The sequence below is a fragment of the Ctenopharyngodon idella genome, chromosome 22, assembly GCF_019924925.1.
Source record: "Ctenopharyngodon idella isolate HZGC_01 chromosome 22, HZGC01, whole genome shotgun sequence".
NCBI classification, from domain to species: Eukaryota; Metazoa; Chordata; class Actinopteri; order Cypriniformes; family Xenocyprididae; genus Ctenopharyngodon; species Ctenopharyngodon idella.
This window is the reverse complement of record NC_067241.1, coordinates 127,501-154,595: the sequence shown is the minus strand read 5'-3', so window position 1 is coordinate 154,595 and position 27,095 is coordinate 127,501. Positions and strand designations below refer to the sequence as shown.

Here is a 27,095-nt window from a genome sequence, read left to right as displayed (position 1 = left end):
CGGATAGAGCTTCTCACCTCAATCCTGATTGAAACTTCAAGCACAAGAAAGATCTGATCCAAAAGAAGTTCCAAGCTGAATTTTCCTGTACACTCAAGGGTTGGTGAGTGATACTCTATCCAAAAGAACCATTAAGACCAGTACAAAGTTGTTATCCTCTGCGCCATCAGAGAAGAGTTAACAGACAGCTGTAGGGTTTGGTTAACTAAGTTATCCTCTAAAAATGTTCTTTTAGAGATGAAGTTTATCCTCTGTTCAGGCAGGGAAGATTAGTATTACGTGCTAATATTGGTATCCTCTGTTCAGGCAGGGAAGTTTTATCCTCTGCTTTATAAGGGAAGGTTGTTTATCCTCTGTTTAATCAGGGAAGGTGGTGTGTTAACAGAATAGTCATCCTCTACTTTGCTAGAGAAGAAGGTTCATCCTCTGTTAATTCAGGGAAGGTTACAACTGTTACAGTGTGTAAGCAAGTTGGTTCTACTCTGCTCACCAGAGAAGGTTGAATATATTACGATGTGTATTAACTAGGTTAACCTCTGCTCTGTCAGGGAAGTGTTGAAGTGTATTGTTGTGCCAGAAAGACATTACAAAATGTTGAGAAAGAATGCTAGACTAATTCCAACAACTGAGAAAGGTGGATTAGCTACCCCTTTATGGACAGATAGTGAGTTCAAATCATTGTTAGGAAAGCACATGGACTCAATAGTGACTGAGTCAGTCAGATTGGATTTGACAAAGAAATTTGGAATTCATCCAGAAAAAGTTTGGTCTATTGAAGAATGCAAAAATGTACTTGGTGCTTGTATTCGGAAGAAAAGTATGAAGGGCATTATCTGCTGCCACAGAGAATTTACTCTATCCATTGCACAAGAACAAATCCAACGTATTGCTAAGTTAGAAAAGCAGAACAAACAGTTGCACACTCGAGTGTCTCGTCTCACTCAGAAGTTGGGCCTTAAAGCCTCAACCAAATGTGACTCAAAAGACCAACAGTCAGATGAAAGCTATCCTGACTTACAGTCTTTCTGTAGACTAGAGGGCAATAGCAATACTGGATTCATGGATAAAGATGTAAATGCATTTGAAGTGTGTGGAGCGAGACAAAAGGCTCAGAGTAGGGTAAAAGGGGTTGACACAGTTACATCTGTAACCCCCATACTCCAGTTACAAGCAGTCAGTACAGCTCTAGGTCCTGAAGACATAGAAAGACTTGCTGAGAGTTTGCCATCAGTGCAGAGAAATTTTTCTGAGTTTAGGACAGAGTTGTCCAGGAAAATGAAGCTCTATGATATGTCCCTAGCTGAAGTCACCCAGCTAATGTCACAAATCCTGAAAGAGTCAGAATTCAATGATTTTGAAAGTGCTGTAAATAATTCTGAGTTTCAGCATTCCAGCAAAGGTGAATTGAGAGAAGGAGTTCTGAGAGTGTTACAGAACCTTGTTGGACCAAAGGTGGACTGGTCAAAGATCACTAGTTGTGTACAGAAGAAGGATGAAACTGTAAGTGAGTACACTGAAAGATTTTGTCAGTCAGCTGCAGCATACAGTGGAATAACTGACACTCCAGAGAAGGTGTTAGAGGATAATGGACCACTGGTCCGCATGTGGTTCGATGGGCTCTCATCAGAATACAAAAATGCATTGCCTTTCTTAGACCTCACATGGTCCAATGGAACTCTGCAAAACAACTTAGATCGGTTAGCTATTTGGGAAAGAGACTCGGATGTCAAGACAAGAGTAAAGATTGCAGCAGCATCCTTTAAGGTCAACACAGAGAATCGACAGAAACGTAAATGTCCTAAGAGAGAAGGCAGTTGTCATTACTGTGGTAAACCTGGACATTGGATGAAAGAGTGTAGGAAAAACAAAAAGACATTTAAAGAAATGAACAGCTTTACTCAGCTCCTACTCAGTCTACTTGCTACACTGAAACTGCCCCTTCCCTCTTCTCCAAACACTTGGAGCAACAGCTTACTGACATGCTAACCATTTGGGCTGTGAGTGCTTAATTTCCCCAGTAATCTACAAGAAAGCTGAAAGACTCATTCTAAACAAAAGAAAGTTGACTGTCACTTCCACCATTTGGGGTACACTGGTTAAGTACACTCACAGCCTTAAATGTTATGCTACAGCACACTCCATTCACTTATCCATCCTCTGTGGGTTATGATGTCTGCTATGACTGATGTTTCATTGGAAGATGGAGATGTAGCACAGTAAAGTTTACAAATTAACTACAGGGAGAGAATAGGACACACAGACCAGTGAGGAGCCCAGGGAAGAACCGAAGTGCAACAGGCCTCGGGGGCCAACCCTGTGGTGAATACTTCCTCATAGGTTTCCCCCTCTCAGTAGTTTATCCCCACCTTACTGGTCTATAGGTGTCAAATTGATTAAGACTAGGTTTAAAAAAAAAAAAAAAAAAAAAAAAAAGGAACAAAACCACTATACGATCACTAGAAGTTTATGATGATCAGAGTTAGACAGAAAAACTATACGATCATCAGAGGTGTAACGTACTAATGTCTATGCATGAATACTGCTGGTCTGCTGTTTCTTTGTTTTCTTGTGTTGCAGGTATGTGTATATGCCATGACGGCTCATAAGCAGCACCTGGTGTAAAGCATCACCTCAGATATCCATGAACAACCTTCATGAAGACAGAGTCATCTGAGCAACTCGGAGTTGCACAACGACAAAGAATCATCTGAGCAACTTGGGACAAACATGGAAATGCATTGGAAATGGACTATACAGGGAACAGACTCCACAGCTATTCAGGCGCCATGGACTTTTAGGACTTCCACGCTTATGCTACATGGTTTTCTGTGTCATCATGTAGTTTATACAACATATTACCACCCTGTGTTGTATATGTGTGTCAACAGTATACTCAAGTTAAAGAACAACACTTATGTAAATGTTGGACACGACATAGAATAAGATGAATGTGCCTGTATCTGTTACGAGTTACATGACTGGAAGAGGGGACTTATGTTAACAAACATAGGTTAAAGAAGGGATTTAAGAAGGTTTAAATTTGTATTATGTGAGCGTTATTAGAACTCTCAAAGGGGGGACTGTGGGATTACAAATTTAAGAATCTGTTTAAGATCTGCTGATCCTACATCCTGACATAACCTCACATGAAATACTAAGGTGAAGTATATTGTATTTAACATTTTGAGGTAAAGATAATGACAATTTAAGGAGATCAAGGCAGGCAGCCCAGGTGTCTGTAACATTAACCTTTTGTCTTCATGCACTTCCTGACCATTTGGCACCTATGCATCTGAATGACACCGTTATGCTGATTAGATCATGGCTGGGAAATGTAGGGAATGGGGTGATTCCTGCACTGCATTTGCGTGCTTTGTTTAGATTGTCTCCACCTCTACTCTATGTATCCCTCCCCCTTGAATGTATATGAACTACCAAGTACACTGCCTTAGTTAGACTTGGATGACTACAGCGACGCACAGCGCGTTTCTCAATAAAGAGTAACTTCTGCTTGAAAGATATCCCAACGTCTCCTGGTCTCTGCTTCGACGAGGAAAAAGTTTCCTACACAGTGATCTTGATAGTCTTTATAATGTGACTAAGACCAGTGAAGGGGGTACAAATGCCTATCACAATAGATCAAGGGTGGACTTCTGCATGCAGTATGACACTATTCTTACATAATGTCGCTGCTTTCTTAGTTACTAGGCCTCTTGAATTTAGATGTGCGAATTTGTGTTCACTTAATTTGTACAAATTTGTACAAAGATCATGTTTGAGATGTATCTATTGCTTTACTGCAGTGTGTAACTTTGTTTACCCACCTCAAACTGAATGAAATCATAGCTTTCAGCGCAATGGTTAGCTATGTCTCAGTCGTAATCGTTTCAAGCGCAAACAACCAGACTTACTTTTCGTGTCGGTGCTTCACGCAAACCCACATCGAAGAGATGGATAATTGCACTACAAGAACTATCAATTTATTTTCTTTGTAACTGCGCCCTTTGAATTTCTGAAAATATTATAACTGTATGAAATATTCTCATTGAGTTGTGTGTTCACGTAATTTCTACATAGAAAATGTTTGGCTTTTATCTGTAGGGGAAAAAGCAATGTCAGTAAGCTATATTCAATATCTGTTTATTTGAGTGAAAAATAATAATCTAAAAAATAAATTGTTATAAACAGTTGAGACACACTTGTACACTGGTACAACTATTTAATGTCATGTTGATTGCTAAAATCTGGATTCTGATCTAAAGCATTACTAAAATCTTCAATCATGGTGTGGAGCCTTGATACTAACGTACAAATATTGTATAATACATGTTGAAAATGACCAAAACTTTTAAATAAGTCCTGTTCCAACACCTCTGGGGAAAATCATTTTTTGTCTAATAGTCTGTCAAAAGAAAAACATTGTGTTATCTGGTTTAGTTTTATTTAAAAAACAAACAAAAAAAAAAAAAAAAAAAAAAAAAAAAAAAAAAAAAAAACATATTTCTTAAAAACATTGTATCAAAAGAATTTGGTAGCATGATTCTCTTGTTTCATCATGTATTAACTTCATATTTAACAGGCTGATAATGGTAGCATGAACCTAGAAATAACAACCGCAAATTTTATAAAGCAAAAATTGTGTCAGAACACATGGTATGAAGATACGCTTGCTTTTAACATTTTATTTAAACTTTATCTTTTTTTTTTTTTTTTTTTTTTTTCCTTCCTTTTTGGTAAAACTATCTTACATATATTACATAGTATTGTGTTTTCACCGATTGTCATGAGCCTTTGGCTATCCTTAATGGTTTCATTGTGTGAGGAACTGTTTGGAATAAGGTAATCTATTTGTTAAAAACATCGCAGTGAGCATTTGTCAGCATTATTCTTTTGGTTTACTTTATATTTATTATATTTATTATTGAAACTATAGAAAAAAGAAAAGTAAATCATATAGATCTGAGACATGCGTCACCTTAAAAAACGTCTCAGGTTACGTATGCAACCATGGTTCCCTGAGAACAGGGAACAAGACTCTGCGTTAACTGCTATGGGGAACCGTCACTCGTGACAGGTGTCCGAAATGCCAAAGAATCACATCACTCCAATCCTATTGGCCGGCGACAGCCTATGACGTAAACATGGCGTGAACCCGGAAGTATAAAGGGGGCGCCCGAGGAAGCAGTCAACACCTACTCGTCTTGAGGGACTGTCCAGCAGGCAGCCCGAAGCATGGCATGGGAACGCAGAGTCTCGTTCCCTGTTCTCAGGGAACCATGGTTACATACGTAACCTGAGACGTTCCCTTTCGAAAGGGAACTCAACTCTGCGTTAACCGCTATGGGGAACGATATACCCACGCCGCCATGCTAAGGAGAGTGCACGCCAATATGACTAGACAAACGCACAACAGTTTCCAGAGAAACGCCGGGAGCAACTCCCCCTCGGGTCACGCAAGGCTGTCAGTGACAGCATTCCCTACGGCCAACAGCCCAAGCTGAGCATAAAGAGGCTCTCCGTAGAAAGCCTTCCAAGGCTGCCTAGGGCATCTGGGACCAGCATTCCGTGGAAAGTGGTCCCTTAAATGGAATGTGGCCAGGAAACCAAAGGGAACCCCGGCCAGTCACAAGAGGGGAACAGAGTCACCCTTGACGCCACCAGGGAGGCTGTACCAACTTGGCGCAGGCCAGAATTAGTCTGGGCCAGCCCTGTCTGTCACACAAAATCTCCATAGCACATTCTTCAGAGAAGAGAGCAAGTAAGAGCGACTGCGAAAGAGCAGTGAGCAACTCAAACCCACGCGCAGAGATGGGCATCCCGGAGAGCAGAACTCAGCTGAGTGCTATAAACCCTCATATTGAGTGGAGTAAAAACACGCTCATCCTGGGATCTACTCAGTGTCTGACAAACGCACCTGATGAGGCTGTGCGCTAGAAAAAACCCTGGAACCGGGGAGCACAAACCAGCCTAGGGGGCTGGTCTCAGCAGGAGACTTCACAGAAGTCTACAACCAATGACCAGCTTAGGGAGCTAAGCACAATTACAAAGTCAACCCAAAGGGAAGTACGAAGCTCAACCTAACAGATAGACCATACTGTAGGCACATAATTATGGAGGCCGGAAAGAGCCTACAACATAAATGAAGTTCTGAAGAAGAACTAGAATCACACCAGAGACGTAAAACAGATGGTGGTATTAGGGTGGCAAGAAGCCACTCGCCTAGAACAAATGTGCCGTAGTGCACGACCAACTATACAATAAGGCTACTGTGGGTGCCCACAAACAGTCTATCCCAACACAATCCAGCGAGCAGTGTACTCAGTAAAGAACCTTTTACTCTTTAAGCAAGAGGAGTACAGCGTACACCATCAAGCGCTAAAGAAGGCCCCATGTGCCTATAACCTCAGCAGGCACGTGGCATCAGCTCGTGGCAGTGTTATCAAGCTCCAGGCAAGACAAACCTACTACGAAGGAGGTTAATGAGTCAGCCGGAGCCCTGGCCAGCCAGCGACATAAATGCCCTTTTACTGTTTTCAGTAAAAATTATTAAAGAAAACACAAAAAAGGTGTAAGCCAGCATGTTAGTCAAGGAGGCCCCAAGGGCCTACCCGTCACACGTGGCGTCAGCTAGCAAAAATAGAACCAAGTAAACAACAATGGTAACTACTCAGCTCAACTAGAGCTAAAGGAAGTAAATGCATAAAACCACACAAATAGCTGGTTTTAACACAAGAACTTACCCTGAGAGGCAAGCCACTCAGAAAAAGTACTCAGTAAAAGCACCTTTTACTCTCTAAGCGAGAGGAGTACAAAGCCGAGCTCCAACATGATACATAAGAGGCCTACAAAGGCCTACAACTCGAAACACGTGGCGTCAGCTAGTGGCGATCAAGACCCATCCATGGTGATGAGTCAAATAGAAACCAAAGCAAACTGAGCCAACATGCAAACTAAAGGGAGGCCCTACAACCTAAAAACATATGGCACCAGCCAATGGCAACTAAATGACTAAACCAGCCAGCAGGCCAAGTACTCGTAAAAAAACCAACATTTGGAAGAGTACGCACACACAGCACTTGAGAGGCCTGACCTAGGGCCTACTCTTACAGAGGTGGGCGTGGCCAATGGTGGTGAAAGTCAGAAAAATAAAGACTCAACCATGGAATGAGTGCAAAATAACCAACTCAGTCGTGCCAACATGAGAATTAAAAAGGAGACCTGAAAGGGCCTACTACTTTTAACACCATGTGGCGCCAGCCAGTGGTCATAATAGGGACCAAGCTCCAAGGGGACCAGCTCTAGACCCAACAAGTTAGTTGTGGGTAACTAGCTACACAACCTGAGCTAAGCCTGCACAATCCAACGGGCAAATGTACATGGTACAAAAAACATATGCTACCATGGCCTAAGGGAGGCCCACAAGGCCTACTACCTCAAACGACATGCGCATAAGCCTGAGGCAATGCTAAGATATGTGAGCAAACTCATGATCACGAACCAACAGCGCCCAAGACAAGCTGTACCTGGAAGAGAGGCTACTAACAAAAGAGCCAACAATCTAACAGTAAAACAGTTGCTGTGGTCAGGATCAACCGGGAGTGAACAAAGACCAAATCTATTCTAAGCAGAATAAGGCAGTCTACACTCAACCTGAGTGTGCAATCCAACAGGTGATGCACTCAGTGAAGCACAAACCCTAACTGGGGAGTACAAAAAACACCATAGAGGCTAACCCAAGCCTACAATCCAGAGACAGGTGATTACCTGTGGCAGCACTAAGTAAGCTCACATAATCGAAGATATGTAGGGCTGCGGCTAAGAACCCAAAGCAAACAAGCTTTGTAAACCATGCCATCCAACAGGATAAATGTTTCACAGCCTTAACAACAGAACTAAGATCTGTGATGAACCCTTGAGAACGAGAACTAAAATCATTTAGCATCGTACACTCAACTTGAATAATATCAAGGGGCTCATGCGGAAACATTAAGCATGACAGGTTCTGAAAGTGGGGCCTAGCAACACTGCATAGCTACCACCTGGGGGAACAAACCAGGAAGGCTAACAACAGCCTATAACCTTAGCTGTTAACCCTAGCCATAGCACCTACATATAATGAAGGGGAAAAAGGGCATATGGCCAACATTTCCCTCGGGAGGCGGCCAGAACTAGGAATTATACACCCTGAAAAAGGGGGTAACAAAAATGGGGGTGATGTAACTAACAAACAAACACCTAACCTAGCTCTAGCCTAGCTACAAGCTAAGGCCTAGCAGGCTTGGGCTTCACTTTGCAACCTTCAAACATGAAGGGAAAAATGAAGCACTACAAGCCAACAGAGTCAGGTGGCTGAAACAGGCCGACCTGCATACAAATAACTGAAATAATAAGTGCAAACTCAAACAAGACGATAATATAGCTGAAAAGCTGCACTTAACACAGGGAGCTAAACCTAACGGCCAAAAACAAGGCCTGCAAGAAACTAGCCAGCCTATTGATTCAGTTATTTTGCCCAAAATAAACCCCTTCACAATTACGGACTATATGCTCAGGAAACTATACAGAAAAATAAGGTCTAAAAACATAAAAATTAAACCCATCTTACCTCCTGCGGCTCGCAGAACGAAGATTCCCCTTCCTTTCTTAGAATGAAGAAGGATAAAATCCAAAGTTCTTTAAGCCTAAAAGTACTTTTCACTATCAAGCCAGAAGGCGGGCCTTCAGAAAAATATTCATCATGGGCCCAACAGTCAGCCTGACTGTTAAAAGCCTGAGCACATAGATGTCTGAAATGCTCCCGGGAGGTGGAGGAAGAAGAGAGAGCGAGGGCAAACAAAAGAAATGCCCCGCGAGAGAGAGGAGATCGATCAGCGGTACTGCTGGCGCCTCTGATCGATCACCTCCCTCAGGTCCTGCTTCTTCCTCCTAGCATCCCGCCGTCTCTGCGACTTACTCCGAGGAGGAGGAGGCGCATGAGCGCCGACACTGGATTTCGGCTGTTTGGGCCCAGAGCTGGATCTGAGCGGGATACAAGATCTAAATGCTGCAGAGCGCACCCTCGCCTCCCTGAATTTTCGACCACCGCCTCGACAGAGGTACCGAAAAGCTCAGTAGGCGATACCGGGGCATCGAGGAGAAAGTTCTTCTCTTTCTCCCCAATGTCCGCACAGTTCAACCACAGATGTCGCTCTGTGGCCACCATGGCCGCCATCGACCTGCCGATCGAGGTGGCCGTCTGCTTGGTGGCCCTCAGAGCAAGATCCGTGGTGCGGCGCAGCTCTGCCACCGCCTCAGGGGACAGACCCTGCCCCTGATCCAGATCCTTAAGCAGGTCAGCCTGGTAGGCTTGCAACACTGCCATCATGTGCAATGCCGCACCAGCCTGACCCGCAGTGGCATAAGCCCTGCCATTCAAACGGGATGTCATTTTCAGCGCTTTGGATGGCAGGACCGGAGCTCTCAGTGTCGGTGCGCTCCCTGTAGCGAGATAGTTCGCAAACATCTCATCAACAGGTGGCATCGACACGTACCCATGCTGGCCCAATCCCTCAACATCAGCGAAACTAGCCCGCTGATATCGATGAATTTGGGCCAAGTATGGGTTCTTCCATGCCTTCTCGATCTCAGAATGCAGATCGGGGAGGAATGGAAGGCTCACTGGAGTTACTGGGTTATGGTCCGAAAGGAACCGTTCGTCAAGCCTGCCACGAACAGGCTCCCTCCTAACGCGCTCCCAAGGCAGCTGCAGCCTGCCCGAGGCGCGCTCCATAACCTCAAATAACTCCATATACGCCGGGCAGCGCGGCCTGGAGGGAGCCGCGGGCTCACCTGCTTCTCCCTCCACGACCATCTCCTGCTCTCTGGGGCTTGCAGCCAGAAGAGCACTCGCTCCTGGATCCGAAGACGTCAAAGACAAGACGTCATCGTCATCCAGGAGCGCGTCCTCGTCAGCCGCTTCGGTTTGAGAAAGGTTTACGCCCTTCTCAAATTTCTCAGCGAGCTCCACCTGTGAGCCCCATGATTTCAGCCGCCGCTCAGCCTCAGCACGAGCAGGGCCGGAACCACCGGGCAAAGGTGCCGACGCCTCTTCCCTTGAGAAGAGGGCCAGACGAAACGGAGCGTCCTCATAGGAAGACGCTCACAATTAACGCAGACAGCGCCCTCGAGCACTGTCCGCGCGTGCTCCTCGCCCAAACAAAAAACGCACAGGTCGTGCGAGTCCTCCAGTGTTAGAAACCTGGGACAAGGATCAGCACACTTCCTGAAATGTTTGTCAGTCATGAGATGAGATCGATGGCAAAGACAAGACAGTCCCGAAACACGAGAAGATGTTGACTGCTTCCTCGGGCGCCCCCTTTATACTTCCGGGTTCACGCCATGTTTACGTCATAGGCTGTCGCCGGCCAATAGGATTGGAGTGATGTGATTCTTTGGCATTTCGGACACCTGTCATGAGTGACGGTTCCCCATAGCGGTTAACACAGAGTTGAGTTCCCTTTCGAAAGGGAAATGTAAGTTTACATGTGAGGTTTTTTTAAACATATTTAACAGCAAAGTATTTTCAAGTACAGAGTCTGATGTGGACATTGTCATGTAGGGGATTTGGCCTGATCTTTGGTTTTTAAGCACAATTAAATACTCTCAAGAGACCCACTGATCCTGAAATCATGTCTCTGAAAGACCTCAGATGTGTAGATTCACTCTATTGAAAAATGCTGTTTTGAAATTAACACAGTTGAAATAAATGACTACTTGTAGGGTGTTTAACACCCATGCAAAATTGTTGGGGGTCAAAGGGCATGTGTCCTGCTAGTGTCATCTCTCCCCAAAGGATGCTCAAGTGGCAACAGACAGACTCAGCACAGAGAAGTGACTGATCTGTAAATCACCTCATCAACCTATATCCTGAGGCCATCATTAATGATTGTTGAGGATCCCTCTCTGAAAATGCATAGTGATTTTCTTAAAGATGCATAAATAAGAGCAAAGTTGAGGACTCGTTTTTACGGGGACTGTGTGTTTGAGTAGTCAAACACACAGATACCTTCATGTTTGGATTTTTTTTTTTTTTTTTTTTTTTTTTTTTTGAATCAATTCAAAATGAAATATTTCTAGTTAACATGCGGTTTTCTCAAGAACTTAACCCTAACCCTTCTGCTTGAATCTTTGAGAAATAAGATCTAAGATGACTATGTACAGGTTTTTGAACAGATGTTAAATAAAAAGTATACTTTAGGTTAAATTTAAGCAATATAATTTCTACCATTGGCATCAGATGAAAAGATTTTAAAGATTTAATTTAAACAATATTTTAATTTCAAAAGACTATTTTAAAACTTTTAAGATTGTGCTTCGAAATAAATTTAGTACAAAAACATTCACTCTTGAATGGAGTTAGCGGTCTTAACATACACTGTGACAGAGGCTCATCTGTCTGACTCCACCCTCCCATCTCTCATTCACACTGGAGTTTGTTCCTGGGAGGATCTGGGGGTGTTTTATGAATGATTTTATTTTATTAATGCTTTTTGTTTTATTTTTACTTATTTATTATCATTGCAAAATGACCTACTTTGGCTCTCTGAAAATGTAAGGTTTTTTTTAAAAAATATATTTATTTTTAATTTATATATTAATTTAGCCTATATTTAAATTGTTTAAATTTTTTAGTAACATTTTATATTATTTATATTTAGAATCATTTCAATTTAAAAGAGATAAGTTCCTTTTATAGAACTAACCTGAGGCATCACAGGGTCTGAATGAAATCATTGTTTCTCTCTGAAAATGCTTGGTGATTTTCATATTGAATTATTGAAAATGTTACACAATGTGAGACCCATACATTTTTACACATACACTGATAAATAAAATGTCAAAGATTTGATTTATTTAAAGATTTAATTTGAACAAATGTTTAATTTTAAAAGATGTAATTTAAACTTTTACATTTATGCTTTGAAAATAAAAGTTAGCTTGAACAAAATATTGTTTTATCCACCCCCGCTGACCACCGTTCTCCCCTGTCTCTGTGACTATCATGCACTGTTGCAAGTCACTTGGAGAGACAATGAGATAGTTTGTAAACCATTTCATGTTAAGGACATCAACAAGTAAGAAATTTTATATTTTCATTTAACTAAAACTAAATTTAGTATTTAAAAGTAAATTTAGTCAAGTCACCTTTATTTATATAGCGCTTTTTACAATGCAGATTGTGTCAAAGCAGCTTTACATTGATAACTTGTATATAATTTTGGCTTAGTAACTGTTTGTTATTATTAACATTGTTATACTTTTATTTATTACCATCTTCATTCAAAGAACAGAATGTTTTTCACTTTTGAAGTGTGTGTGTGTGTGTGTGTGTGTGTGTGTGTGTGTGTGTGTGTGAGAGTGTGTGTGAGAGAGAGATAGAGTCAGAGAGAGAGAGAGAGAGAGAGAGAGAGAGAGAGAGAGAGAGAGAGAGAGAGAGAGAGAGAGAGAGAGAGAGAGAGAGTCAGTGAGAGATTTTTCAGATTTCAGTATAAACTAAAAGCAAAATGTTATATATATATATATATATATATATATATATATATTTTTTTTTTTTTTTTTTTTATTATTTAACTACCAAAACGTATTCCCTTATTTGCAAAACACCTTTTTAAATTATACTAAATTATATTTTTGAAAATATAAAAATGAAAACGTTTACTACGATACATGTGTTTAGGGGAGAGAATATCCAGTATAAAAACAACCATGTCTTATGCATGTTTTACATGGAACATGTCTGAACATGTCCAAATTCCCTTTTTGCATTGACATTGTTAAAATAAATATTCTTTTACTTATATGAACACATTTTTAATTTATATTTCAAACTAAAAGCAATTGTTAACCCATTCAAATATCATTGCTGGAGGAAAACTTTTTCCATGTTTTTATATTTTTTTAACTATAATAATCAGTCTCATTAAATTTAGTAACCGTTTTTTATTATTCAGCATGTTACAATCTTTTGGAGATGTGAATGTTTTTCACTTTTTGAAGTGTGTGTGTGTGTGTGTGTGTGTGTGTGTGTGTGTGTGTGTGTGTGTGTGTGTGTGTGTGTGTGTGTGTGTGTGTGTGTGTGTGTGCGCGTTTGTGTATTCTATTTTATAAAATATACCATGTTTATTTTGTCATTTTGATCCGGCTGTTTCTTCATTAATATCTTATTTTTGTTGCTTACACAGGAAGATTAGAGCATGTGCCGGAATGCGGATGCCGTCACACATCTGCTCATGCGTGACCCCGAAAGTTCATAAATCACCATCAGGACTTCAAATATGGTGTCAAAGTTCAAAAATCATCCATTTGTTCCACCCTATAAATGACCCACAGGTCAATACCACAGATATTTCAAAATGCAGAGAATCAATGGACATATTCATAACCCATGTCAAAGGTCAACCACCATTTAAATTCCATAACCCCAAGGTCATGGAGTTCATACAGCAGTCAACTATGGGGGGGATGGGGTAATATTTGGGTGGTCCTGTGGGGGAGGGGCCAAGGTCATATGTCAAAGGTCAAAGTAATTAATCATTTTTTGTCATATGTCCCAGTATATTTACTACTCTTGGGCTAATTTTCATTTCAAAGTGAACTAATCCTTTAATAAAAGTTTTGAATTATGAAACATACTCACCAGACATTTTCTGAACAGTGCAGAAGGATCTTCATGGAGAAACAAAGGGAGAACTTCCAGAACTGCTTGCTTTCTGTGATTCACAATATTTGTGGTCTGAAAAATAGGTACCAAATAAAAATAATTGATAAAGATATGTCATGTAGTGTCACGTTGTGTGCCAAATTATTACACATTACTATACACATTATTTACAATAACTGGTAAACATAGCCAGGATTGCAAAACGTGAAGTTAGATTTGTATCGCATGTCGCAAACCATGCTTAATGATCACACTGATGTTTTACAAACATTTTAACAATCTAATGAATATAATAAGATGAACAAAGATACTTACTTTAAACGATGAAGTTTGAATAGATTAAGTTTGTCGTGATCTTGTGCTGCATGGCGCTATCATTCTACGTGAGCTCCAACTGTCAGGTATTGGGTTGATGGATGAGAGCGAGGACTCAATTGCTGGAAAATAGGCTTTTATCAATAATAAAAAAAACAAAAAAAACAACACAACAAAAACTACCCCGTGGGGGGAAAACAGACTTGACATAGACTTGAGGGAACCACACAAAAGGGAAAGATACGACAACGAACCAGCACAGGACTGCAAACACAAGGAGAATAAATAGGAGAGCAAACAAGGCAGGTAAGGAGGGAGGACAGGTGGGGCAAATGAACCAATAATGAGGTAACAAGGTGGGCGGGGTCAAGACAATAGACATGAGAGCACATGGCACAAAGAAACACATGACAAGCCATGTGCTCACACCAAACATAACAAAAACACAAGCACTAAAGGAGACATGAACACGCAGCTAATGAGAGAACCCATAAGCCACGTGTTCACACAAAACAAGACAACATGAGAGCACACAGCCCGTGAAACAGACTGCGTGCTACACAGCACAAGACAAAAACACAATATGAAATCACGCGGCAGGTGGAAACAAACCGCGTGCTACACAAGACAATACAAGAGCGCCTGGTCAATAAGAACCGACCAGGCGCTTCACAAAACAAGAGACAAGAACGCACGGCAAGTGAAAGTACACTCAACCGTGCGCTCACAATAAAGACAGGACAGGGAGCGCGAGTGTCCGAATCCCGACACGAAACCGAAACCAAACTAGACATGAGTGCCGGGATCTGAACGCCACGCTCCCAACATGAAACAAGGCACGCAGACAAAAGAGCGCACGGCTCAAGAACTCTCGAGACCGTACGCTCACACAAAAGACAGGACAAGAACGGGAGTGTCAGAGCTCTGTCACAAAACCAAGAAATAAACTAGACAGAAGTGACAGAACCCTGACACCAACGGCTTTTTCTGTGATGTAATAAATAACACGATTATATTTTGAGTAAAGTCTATATGACAAATCGCACATTATTTCCTATAACTGTGATAAAAATAGCCAGGATTGCAAAATATTAAGTTAGATGTGCAGGATGTGACATATTTTCTTCGAACGTTCATGTAAACTTTACTTTACTTATGATATTAGTTTCAAAACCAGGTCAAAACACAATTGTACATTTTACTGGCTTTAAAAACTCTAACAGTGGATATATTTGCATGTCGCAAACAATGCTTAATGATCACACTTATGTTTTACAAACATTTTAACAGTCTAATAAATATAATAAAATTAATAAAGATACTTACTTTAAACAATGAAGTTTTAAAAGATGAAGTTTATCGTGATCTCGTGCTGCACGTTTAACTGACGATCAATGGCGCTATCATTCCATGTGAGCTCCAACGTCTAGACTGCATGTTACAGCGCGCATGTTCCAACCACCAAACCAACATGTGTGTTTGTAAACTTACATGTGCATATCCAGTCAACAGTTAAAATCAAGTTGGTTAGACAATTTTTGAACCAACTTATTTCCACTCATTGTCAACTTTTTTCAGTTTTATTGTCCAGTTAACTAATAGATAATAGTTGTTAAAACTTTTTGCAAGTTGGATTTTTTACAGTGTTGTTTCAAATGATCAAAAGAGGTTCAAGAGTCTTGGTTTGTCTGCAGGAATAGGAGCTGGACGATCATAGTAGTCTGAGTGTCTCTCATAGTGTGCATGATGAGCTAATGTATCCCTTGGAGTAAGTCTCTCATCTTGATAGACTGGACTTATGGCTGAATAAGCATGATAAGGTTGCTGATGACCATGTGGTTCAGTAGAAGGGAAGACTATGATCTGTTTAAGTCCCATAAGTAGCTGCTGTCTCTTGGCTGTAGTCTTGAGGCATAAACTGAACAGCTGCGGAAGATTGGCTGCGATCTCTTTGATCAGTGGACAGATAGTTATGACCTCGGTGGTCCATGTTGTAGTAACCACGGGGTCTGTGTATATGTCTAATGCCAAGTTGAGGATGTGTAACATCTTCTTGATGAGCTAGCTTAGCATGGGCTTGAGTTGGTTCATAAGGAGAGAAGGGATGACTTGACGTTGGCCGATTTGCAGAGCTTGGTAGTCTCAGTTCTCCTAGGTTGTCAGTGAGATATTCAATCTCTTTGTGACTGACTGAGTGAGAATGCAGAGGGTATCCTCATGACTTTACAGGCAGTGCCCTCATGGGCTGAGGAAGATTGTCTTGATCTCTAGGCAGAACTGGCCTGCCCTCAGTCGCTGCCGTATAATGGCGTGAGGAAAGAGCTCTCTGATCTGTATCAATTATTGTCCTTGGAGAAGTCCGAGTACAGGGCTTTGGCTGTGGCAGTGTCTGCGGCAAACCTTGATATGTGTCCACAAATGAGCTTCTTTCACTTGATCCAGTGCTTGTATCTTTCGTTGGTTCTGGTCCGCTTCCAGTATGTGGGGAGTCTTTAAATGCAGGCCTTTTAGCTGGTTCAGGTCTAGTGGCACCATTTGTGAACTGTTCATCATCAGAATGAAGTGGCTGATGTGGCACAGTATAATCAACATAGAAGTCATCTAACTATTTTGGTGGGATGACTTGTCGACGTGGTCGAACCACTGGTAAATCTGGGGTGGCCTGTCTTTCCGTCCTGGACATGGTGATGCTGTAGTAGCTGCCTGATCCAGCTCGAAGGACCAAATTTTGTATGAAAGTTGTTAAGGTGCGGTTCTTAAACTAGGTGACAACCCCTACAGATTGTCCGGGCAGAACAATAAATCACCATGTCCACAAAAAAAAGATCCTTTACTGTTGTCTTTGATTCATACATCAGTATGGGTGTGGTTCTATAAATGAACAATAATAACAATAATGAATATGTATACAATCATGAGGCAGAAACAGTAATGACTGAACAATATAAAAGTAATAATACAATAGCATACAGATTTGGACATATTTAAGTCCAGCAGGTCTATATTTCCTCAGGTTTATTCACTTTAAATCAACTATCAAATAAAGCAGAATTAAATATTTCCACATAATATTTAAACAAAGTTTTATGCTGAAATGAATGCGCAATTGAGGTTACATGCGCACTGATAACTTCAAAAGAATTAGTGTCATGGACTATGCTCCATTCAGCTTAAACACTCCCATGAAACTCCAGGACACAGATGATTCATTTCCATAAAGTTTACTGGGAATATTGTGAAACTGTAATACAATACAAATGAAATATATATTAATATTAAATCCAAATACAAAGTGACAGAGAAAACAGCACGGATTATCTACACAGCGGTGGTCTATATGATAAACGCAATCGAGCTAGTAAGCAATCGGCAGTAATAAACATAAAGCTAACTTAGCCGTCTCAATAATCTTACAAAAGATGAAAATAGGCACTATCCTAATATTACATGATAAGAAATACTCACAGACGTTGCTTTAGCAAAAGGGAAGAGGAAAAAGCGATCGCCTGAGAAACGGATGACTGGTAGAGCTCGCAAACTGCTGCAACTGACTACCGCACAGCGATCTACTTCCTGATTCAGATCACGCTGTACTGCTGAAACAAAATAAAAATACTTTTTTCCTCAAGCGGCATGACACTCCCCGCTTGGGGTCTTTAAAGAGCCCACATTAATTAACGGAATCAGTCTTTGGAGAAAAAAGCAAAAACACTTCTGTAACAGGCCGAGAAAAGTTCTTTCTGGTTCCATCCTTGATAATTTCCACTTGAACTTTCCGAACCAATCCATCTTCTCCTGGAAAGGTTTTTGTAATGATGATGCATTTAGGCCATTGATTTTTCTTAGCTTGATTGTCTTTCAAGAGAACCATGTCTCCTTCTTGGAGATTCGGCCTCTTTCCTTGCCACTTGTGCTGAAGCTCTAATGTTTTGAGGTATTCATGTTTCCACCTGTTCCCAAACATGTCTGCTAGGCCCTGAACTCGCTTCCACTCTTCTCTGATGAGATGCGCTTCCTCAAAGCTTCCTGATGGAGGAGGAGGTGCAGAACCTGTCTTGAGGGTCAGAAGCATTGCTGGAGTGAGGATGAGAAGCGATTCCGGATCCGATGACACTGGGATAAGCGGTCTAGCATTCATGATTGCAGTTACTTCGGCCATGAAGGTGGTCAGGACTTCATGTGAAAGATGAGACCTTTTATGCTCAAGCAACATGCAATCCAAAATACGGCAGGCAATGCCAATCATTCGTTCGCACGCGCCGCCCATATGAGACGTGTGGGGCGGGTTGAATACCCAGGTGCAGCTCTGAGTGTCCAAGTACTCTTCCACTTTTTTGAAACCTGAATTCGACTGGTCCATCTCCAGTTCACGAGAAGCGCTGATGAAGTTAGTTCAGCAGTCGGAACGGATCTGTTTCGAGGGGCCCCTGATTGCAAAGAACCTCCTCAAGGCGTTGATAAAACTGCTGGTACTCATGGCTTCAATCACCTCGATGTGGACTGCCCTCGAACACATACAAGAGAACATCACAGCTCATTGTTTAGAGTTGGAGACTTCTCCTCTTGTACGGCGCGAGACAATTTCCCAGGGTCCAAAAACGTCGACACCTACATAGGTGAAAGGAGGTGCCACTTGTAGCCGTTCTGCTGGCAGAGCTGCCATCTGCTTATGTTCCATTTTTCCCCTCAGTCTTCTACAAGTGACGCATCTGTGAAGCAAACTGCTGATGCAGCGTTTAGCTCCCACCAGCCAGAATCCTGCCACTCGAATGGCACCTTGGGTCAGAAGTCTTCCTTGGTGTTTCACTGCTTCGTGATAGTGAAACACAAGCAGGGTAGCTAGATGATGCTGGCCAGGAACGATGATGGGATGGGATGGGATGATGGGAAGAGGTGTGTCCCAATCCTCTGCTTGCTTAGTCAGTTCTCTGAGAATCAGTCTTCCATGAACCGTGATGGGTGCGAGGAATCCTAGAGGATCGTAGAGGCTGTTCACGGTCGAAAGCGAGTGAATGGCTTCTGGTCATCTTCGATTTGAAACATGAAGGTGTCTGTGCGCATGTTCCAGAACAATCCAAGGCTACGTTGTATTGGCAGATCATCAATGAAGAGATCTAGGCTGTTGACATCCTTGGTGCGATCTTCAAATGGAAACGCTTCGATGACTGCCGGTCAATTTGAAGCAATTTTGTGTAGCCTGAGGTTAGAAGCTGCAAGCATCTTCTGTGCTCGCCCGAGGACGCTGATGGCCTCTTCCTCTGCGCTGAAAGACTTCAAAGTGTCATCAACATAGAACTCGTAGTCAATGAATCTTCTTGCATCACTACTATAGTCGGCTTCTGCTTCCTTAGCTGCCCATCGCAGACCGTACACTGCAACGACAGGCGGGGGACTATTCCCAAAAAGGTGAACCCGCATTCTGTAGTCCACGATGTCGGAGGTAGGGTCGTTGTTCCTGTACCACAGGAAACTGAGAAAATCACGGTGGTCCTCCTTGATGAGAAAGCAGTGGAACATGTGCTTGATGTCGGCAGTGATCGCCAACTGTTTCGTTCCTAAACCTCATAAGAACACCTAACAGGCTATTATTAAGGTCGGGACCAGTGAGCAAGATATCGTTGAGCGACACTCCTTCATATGATGCACTGCTATCGAAGACCACACGAATCCTATCTGGTTTCCTTGGATGATACACACCAAACAGGAGTAGGTACGAACACTCTTGTCCAGGCTGTACTGGGGGGGCGACTTCAGCGTGTGCCTTCTTGAACATCTTCTTCATAAACTCTAGGAAATCGGCTTTCATCTGTGGTCGTTTTCCCAATGAGCGCTGGAGCGAGACAAGACGGTCAAAAACTTCCTTTCCTGTTGTTAGGCAGCCACTGTCTTGGCGACCGAAAGGGTAAAGGTGCAGAGATCTTAAAAACCTCAAAGAACTCCGACCACGCCAGGGAGCGATTGCTCTGTTCGTCTAGTATGGCGTACATTCTCTTGGACTCCTTCCTGCAGCCGTTGGGGAACACACTGACAAGGCAGATCTTAGCACATGTTCTGGCACTCAATCCTTCACCATATACTTGAGTGCACGTCGACTTGACCTCCCGGATTTCTGCTTTGTCCTCCTCCCCGCCATCCTCTGAAGTGAAAGGGGACGACTTAGATTTCCAGGTAGGTGGGTAGGGGTGAAGTGCTGTCACATGAGCCGAACTCCCACACTCTGTACGTTTTATCTCAGCCGTGCAATTCTTTGCAAGATGGTCTGTGGAGGAGCAACAGCGAAAGCAGATTTAATGCTCTTTCAAAAGCTGTTTGCGATCATTTATGCTCTTTTCACGGAAGCCTCTGCATTTCCTCAGAGGGTGGGGCTTTCTATGCAGAGGGCAGTGTTTGTTAGGATCAGTATGTTCCGTACTTTCTCTACACTCGGCCTTAGCGGTTCCTGAGACCTGCGTCTTGTGAACGTATACAGATGTCTTAGTATGTTTCTCCCACTTACTCTTTCTCTCTGCTGGAGCTTGCGTGAAGAAGTTAAAACTTGGGTCAGTGCAAGCCCTTGCCTCCATGGTGATGAAGTGTACCAACACGGAGAAAGGTGGAAAGCTAACAAAATGTTCCTGTGTGTATCTTGTGCCAAGGTAAAGCCACTTTTCTTGCATGTTGTATGGAAGTTTCTCGATAATAGGCTTAATACCTCTGGAGGTATCCAAATACGACAAGCCTGCAAGGTAGCCGTCTTCTTTGGCCGCTTGTAGCTCCGACAACAGATCGGCTAGATCCCTGAGTCTTTGTGGATCCTTCGTTGTAACCTTCGGAAAGTTTTCTAGCTTGTTGAACAAAGCCTGTTCGACGGCCTCTGGTGAGCCTCATATTTCATCGAGGCGTTCCCATGCCATGTGCAGTCCAATTGCCGGATCCTTAATGTTGACTGTTTTAATTCTTCTTACTTGTTCTGTCGACTCTTTTCCTAGATACTTGGTGAGGAGGTCGAGTTCTCCTGCAGCAGACAGGTCTAGATCGGCGATAGCGTTCAGAAATGATGTTTTCCAGGCCCAATAGTTCGTTGGCTGGTCATCATATGCGTTAGACCTGAAGTCACCAGGCTGCTACGAGCTAGGTATTTAATGAGATCTCCAGTGGACGTAGAATGGTCATAGCTAGCTCCATAAGGTGTCTTGTGACCACGCGTGCGCTCAGGAGGTGAGGGATCTGCTCTGACGTTCTGTTGCGAACGACTCCTACCATGCTGAGGAACTGGGAAAGAGTTAAGTGCTTGATTGTAGCTTTGTTGTAGCGGCTCTCCACTGGTCTGAGGAACTTGATGAACTTGATGTGGCATAATGTCGGCGGAAGCAGCAGCTTGATTTTGACTCGCACTGAGTGGGTGAGGCGTTGAGAAGATAGCATTATTAGGTTGAGAATGCGGAGGATGCAGTGTTGGCGAAGCATAATCACTTCCTCTTCTGACTGATAAACCTCTGCTGCATAGGCTGGCTTGTACCAACACATAAGGGGCGACTCGCTGGTCTTTGACCGATTGAGGAACCTGGCTGCTAGCCTTACTGCATACTTCAAAACCCATATCTTGTAGACCGGCCACAAGGGCATTCGCCTCTGCTATGGTGGCATCCTTTTCTTTCTCATCATTTAATGCATTAAGATTAACTTGAATGCGAGCCTGCTCTACTTAAGTTCGATTTCCTTCTGCGTGTGTGCTGCTCTAGCTTGCGCTGCTTCAGCCTTCGCCTTTGCCATGGCGACAGCCATACTAATCTTCGAGCTGGACGATGAACCAGAAGAACGACTGATTCTTGAACGCACAGTCTCAGACTGGATATCTTCGTTCCCTTTTCTACTGTAGCTTCGTTGTAACATAGTGACTCACTGCATTGTCAATAACAGGAGAAGAAAGCTATTGCGTAGCTGACAGGGTACTATAGCGTTAGCCACTTATCTCTTGGTATTGAGTTGCTCCGTAAGATGGCAATCCTTGAAACCCTCGTTAGCTGTGTCGCCGTCTTTTCACTGTCATGGACTATGCTCCATTCAGCTTAAAGACTCCCAAGAAACTCCAGGACACAGATGATTCATTTCCATAAAGTTTACTGGGAATATTGTGAAACTGTAATACAATACAAATGAGATATATATTAATATTAAATCCAAATACAAAGTGACAGAGAAAACAGCACAGATTTTCTACACAGCGGTGGTCTATATGATAAACGCAATCGAGCTAGTAAGCAATTGGCAGTAATAAACATAAAGCTAACTTAGCCGTCTCAATAATCTTACAAAAGATGAAAATAGGCACTCTCCTAATATTACATGATAAGAAATATTCACAGACGTTGCTTTAGCAAAAGGGAAGAGGTAAACGCGATCGCCTGAGAAACAGATGACTGGTAGAGCTCGCAAACTGCTGCAACTGACTACCACACGGCGATCTACTTCCTGATTCATGACGTGCGCCGGTATTACGTTACTATAGTTACAGAGATAAACAGATCACGCTGTACTGCTGAAACAAAATAAAAATACTTTTTTCTCAAGCGGCATGACAATTAGCGACCAATTATTTTCGCAATATAACGGGGTCAAATCACCTTCTAACGTTGTAACACTACAATCGAAATTCTACATATGGCACATTTATGTTCGCCAACAAAAACAAATATTCAACAACAACATATTTTAGCAAAATGTATATTTTAGTCAGAACTATTGCGCTTCTATTCTATTGCACTCTGTTTGACGCGCATGCGCCCGGCGGCACTCGTTCACGGAAGTTTGTGCTTGCAGAAGGCACGTCCATTCCAAACAATATACACTGACAAGAAGCGAAACTCAATAGAACATTGCAACATTCCCAGCAGCAGCCCTGTGTTTCCGCCATTTTGGGTGAAAGCGACTCGGCAGTGCACTAGTTTCTATGGCAATATCAGGGGATTTGTTAAAAAAAAAAAAAAAAAGTACATTAAAAGTACATTAAAGCTGAAATTAGCTGAAAACCTGAATGATGACAACACAGAGACTAGTGAGATCCTTTTAACTATTTATTATACAGACTGTGTTTTTTTCTCCACAAAATCTTTGCTCTCTAGAAACTACGGAGCCTGGCACGTCACCTATGGGAGAAAAAAAAAAAAAAAACAATCCGTGCCGACGGTTTTGCAGTCCGTTCCCTCAGTTTATAAACCGTGCTCACGAATTCTTAAACTATTCCCTCGGTTTTACAAATCGTGCCCACGGATTAATAAACCGTACCCACGAATTTCCAATCCGTGCGCTCAGATTTTGCAAACCGTACCCTCGGTTTTTAAATCCGTTCCCACAAATTCATAATCCGTGCGCACGCTTTCGCAATCCGTTCCCACGGGTTTGTAAAAACTGTACTCACGGATTCATTTTAGAAGAATAACAGCAAACTCCCAGGTAGCACACATACATGTGGCCGACGTCGGCCCCAGAGCGGAACGTCGGGCTCACATCTATAACATCTAATAAGGATCGGTCAGGCATAGGCGCGTGTCTTCAGTCAGTGCTCTATTTCCAGCTCGTCGGCTTTGGGTCGGATCACGACTGCAGGCCGATGCCGCGCTTATCTGTTTGCGCGTGACCATTCATCTCTGCAACCGACGAGAGAAATGGCGACTCCGGCGACATCTGTGGTTTTCAGGTAAATTTTCACTTTAAGTGAATTAGAAAAATCTTTTGTTAATTCTGTGACACTTAAAAGTTACTAAGGCACTCGGTTTACTACAGGCAATTTGTGATCACAATTTCTCGGAGGCGAAGGGCCAGATGAGCAGTGGAATGCTAGGTCAGCCCAGCTTCTTTAGCTCAGAAAAGTTTTTGTAAGTAGCCAAATTATCTGAACATATCTCGTCCTCCGCAAAATAAACGGATCAGGTCATAAACCGGTAATGGTAGATGTTTATTTATGTAAATGTTTTAATGGGCGCGCGCGTTTTGAACATTCAAACACTGGAGGAGTTACCATGGTAACGGGCGGCACAGCAGTAACGGACCAGCTGCAAAATCTCCGTCTCTCGCTGTTGTTTTCTCTGCTTTCGGGTGAGTTTAGTCCCCAAAATCACATAAATAATATAAAACTGTTCTGGATACGTTTATTACCTGTAATTGACACGCTTCTGTCGAATGTTTACTGAAATAGTTTATTTTCTTCGAAAAAGTCTGTTAGCATAACCGTTTTCAGAACTGTTTGGCTAATATACTGAGCTCTTATGAAAGTTTGCGTTTTTAATCACATCTTTATGTTCAGAAGAGAGGCTTTGATAGTTTTGTTAAGGTTTTGTTGGTAATTTGTCAATGGGTAATTGGAAGTGAGCTAATTTATTTAAACTGCACTGACATCCCTTACAGGAAGCGCGAAAATCAAATGAAACGAAATGAAATGATCTTTCATGGTAAACAAATTACCTCGATTACATTTAATGTTTAATAATTTAATACAAATCACATTGAAGAAAAAATGTTCTGTGATTTCAGGAGTGAACAAATCTACAACACCGGAGGGGGAAGAGCTGCTGACAGGAGTAACTTTTACTTTAGGAAACTCAGGTGAACTGAGAAAGCTCATTAAATAACTTCATACGCATTTTTTCCACAAAGGGTAACGGTATGGGGAACAATTCTCACTTTAAACTAGTTGCTTATTAGCTTGCATATTGGCAGTTTATTATTACTTATAAAGCGGATATTAATGCCTTATTCTGCATGAACTTATTCTACAACATCCCTAAATCCTACCTGATATCCACCCTTAATTGCTAACAGTAACTACCTTAGTGTCTATTAAAGGGTTAGTTCACCCAAAAATGAAAATTCTGTAATTTTTTTACTTACCCTCATGCCGTTCCACACCTGTAAGGCCTTCGTTAATCTTCGGAACACAAATTAAGATATTTTAGTTGAAATCCGATGGCTCCGTGAGGCCTTCATAGCCAGCAATGACATTTCCTCTCTCAAGATCTATGAAGGTACTAACAACATATTTAAATCAGTTCATGTGAGTACAGTGGTTCAATATTAATATTATAAAGCGACAAGAATATTTTTGGTGCGCCAAAAAAAAAACAAAATAATGACTTATTTAGTGATGGCCGATTTCAAAACACTGCTTCATGAAGCATCGGAGCACAATGAGCACAGTGTATCGAATCTGCTGTTCGGAGCGTGATTTCAGCCGTTGGCAGTTTGACACGCGATCTGAATCATGATTCGATACGCTGATTCATAACGCTCCGATGCTTCCTGAAGCAGTGTTTTGAAATCGGCTATCACGTTATTTTATTGTTTTTTTTGGCGCACCAAAAGTATTCTTGTCGCTTTATAATATTAATATTGAACCACTGTACTCACATGAACTGATTTAAATATGTTTTTAGTACATTCATGGATCTTGAGAGAGGAAATGTCATTGCTGGCTATCGGATTTCAACAAAAATATCTTAATTTGTGTTCCGAAGATGAACGAAGGTCTTACGGGTGCGGAACGGCATGAGGGTGAGTAATTAATGACAGAATTTTCATTTTTGGGTGAACTAACCCTTTAACCCCTGGTTGTTTCAGTGAGAGTGTCTGTGAAAAGCCTTTAGGGTGAAATAATCAGCGAAATGAGATTAGGTGACAAATGTTATATTGTTTGTATTTATGATAAACTAGTATGATAACAGGATGTTATGGTCATTAATATATTTTCTCTAGGTCTTTTTTGAGTTATTTATTTGTATGTATTTTTTACTGATACATTCTTAAATACGTTTTACTAAATATTTGGTAACACTTTACAAGAAGTTTCATTAGTTAAACATTAGTTAATTATTAACTAACATGAACAAACTATGAGCAATACATTTGTTGCTGTATTTACTAATCTTCGTTAATGTTAGTTAATGAAAATACAGTTTATTGTTTGTTCATGTTAGTTCACAGTGCATTAACTAATGTTAACAAAATTTTAATAATGTATTAGTATCTAAGGTTAACTAATATACCTTATTGTAAAGTGTTACCAAATACTTAAATACTTTAAATGCTGACTGGTTCAGGGGGTCAACAACTTTAGGCATTTAAGTTATTTTTCACATAAATCTGGTCAGCTTACACACTGCTCATACTCAGCCTCTAAAATGTTTGAATTGAATCACCAATACAATATCAGGGGGTAAAGATGTCATTAGAGTTCTTACAATTATGGCTGTGCTCTACCAGATGAGATGTGATCCCCAGCGTTTGGTGCTGAGATTCTTCAGGACAAAGGCCTTGATGCCATGAAGATGGTGAGTTTCCCCAATAGCTGCCACTATCCCAGATCAAGAGACTGTATTAGTCTATCTGTATTAGTCTATTTTGATAGGTATATATGTTATGTGTCTTTTCTTTTTCATTACAGCCCATAACTGACAGGCTTTCCTGTGTAAACCATCATATTTATCCAAATGAGGTTTGTAAATGCATGAATTCTTTTATATTTTATATTAATCATTAATTTTGAATAAAAATTACTTATAGAAGAAAATGTGACAAGGCCTCTGTCACAGACACGCCAGGCTCTACACTCACCCAATCACATCGCACTCCCTCTCCTGAGTACTGACAAGCCACACCTGACGCTCATTCACAATCATCACCACAGCCACATATAAGTCACGCCAGTTCACTCAGTCACTGTCCGGTCTCGTTAACACATACCAGTGTTCACTTACCTCCAGGACTCCCTACTCGACTACTTACCTGTCTCCAGCGTCTACAGTGATTCCCAGTGTCTCCTCGTCTCCTGTGCTTCTCCTGTGTGTTCGTCTGCTCCACGTCTCCCGGCATCCACGCTCCCTAGAGAACACAGACAAGTATCAGTTCCCGTTCATCGGCTCATCGACCCATTCATCTGCCATCACTCACCTGCACTCTTCTCACGCTCTGCTTTACCTGAAATAAACCTGTTAATCCTTACCTGTGTCTCCGCTCCCTTCTGTCTATAACAGCCTCTCACAAAATGCCATATTAAAGGAATATTCAGAGTGCAAGTCAAAACTGTTTCTTTTGGGCAATATTATGCTAC

At 41.8% G+C, this 27,095-nt stretch overlaps 1 protein-coding gene and 1 long non-coding RNA gene across 2 annotated transcripts in view; one reads left to right on the top strand and one right to left on the bottom strand.

Moving 5' to 3' along the window:
- The window catches only part of LOC127505426 (uncharacterized), a 679,977-nt gene that overhangs the window by 632,272 nt on the left and 20,610 nt on the right, over positions 1-27,095 (top strand). The window lies entirely within an intron of this gene.
- LOC127505437 (uncharacterized) lies at positions 12,612-14,654 on the bottom strand. The gene is made up of 3 exons (XR_007927705.1): positions 14,015-14,654; positions 13,676-13,771; positions 12,612-13,522 (listed from the first exon to the last, which is right to left on the bottom strand). It is a non-coding gene; the product is annotated as an uncharacterized LOC127505437 (long non-coding RNA).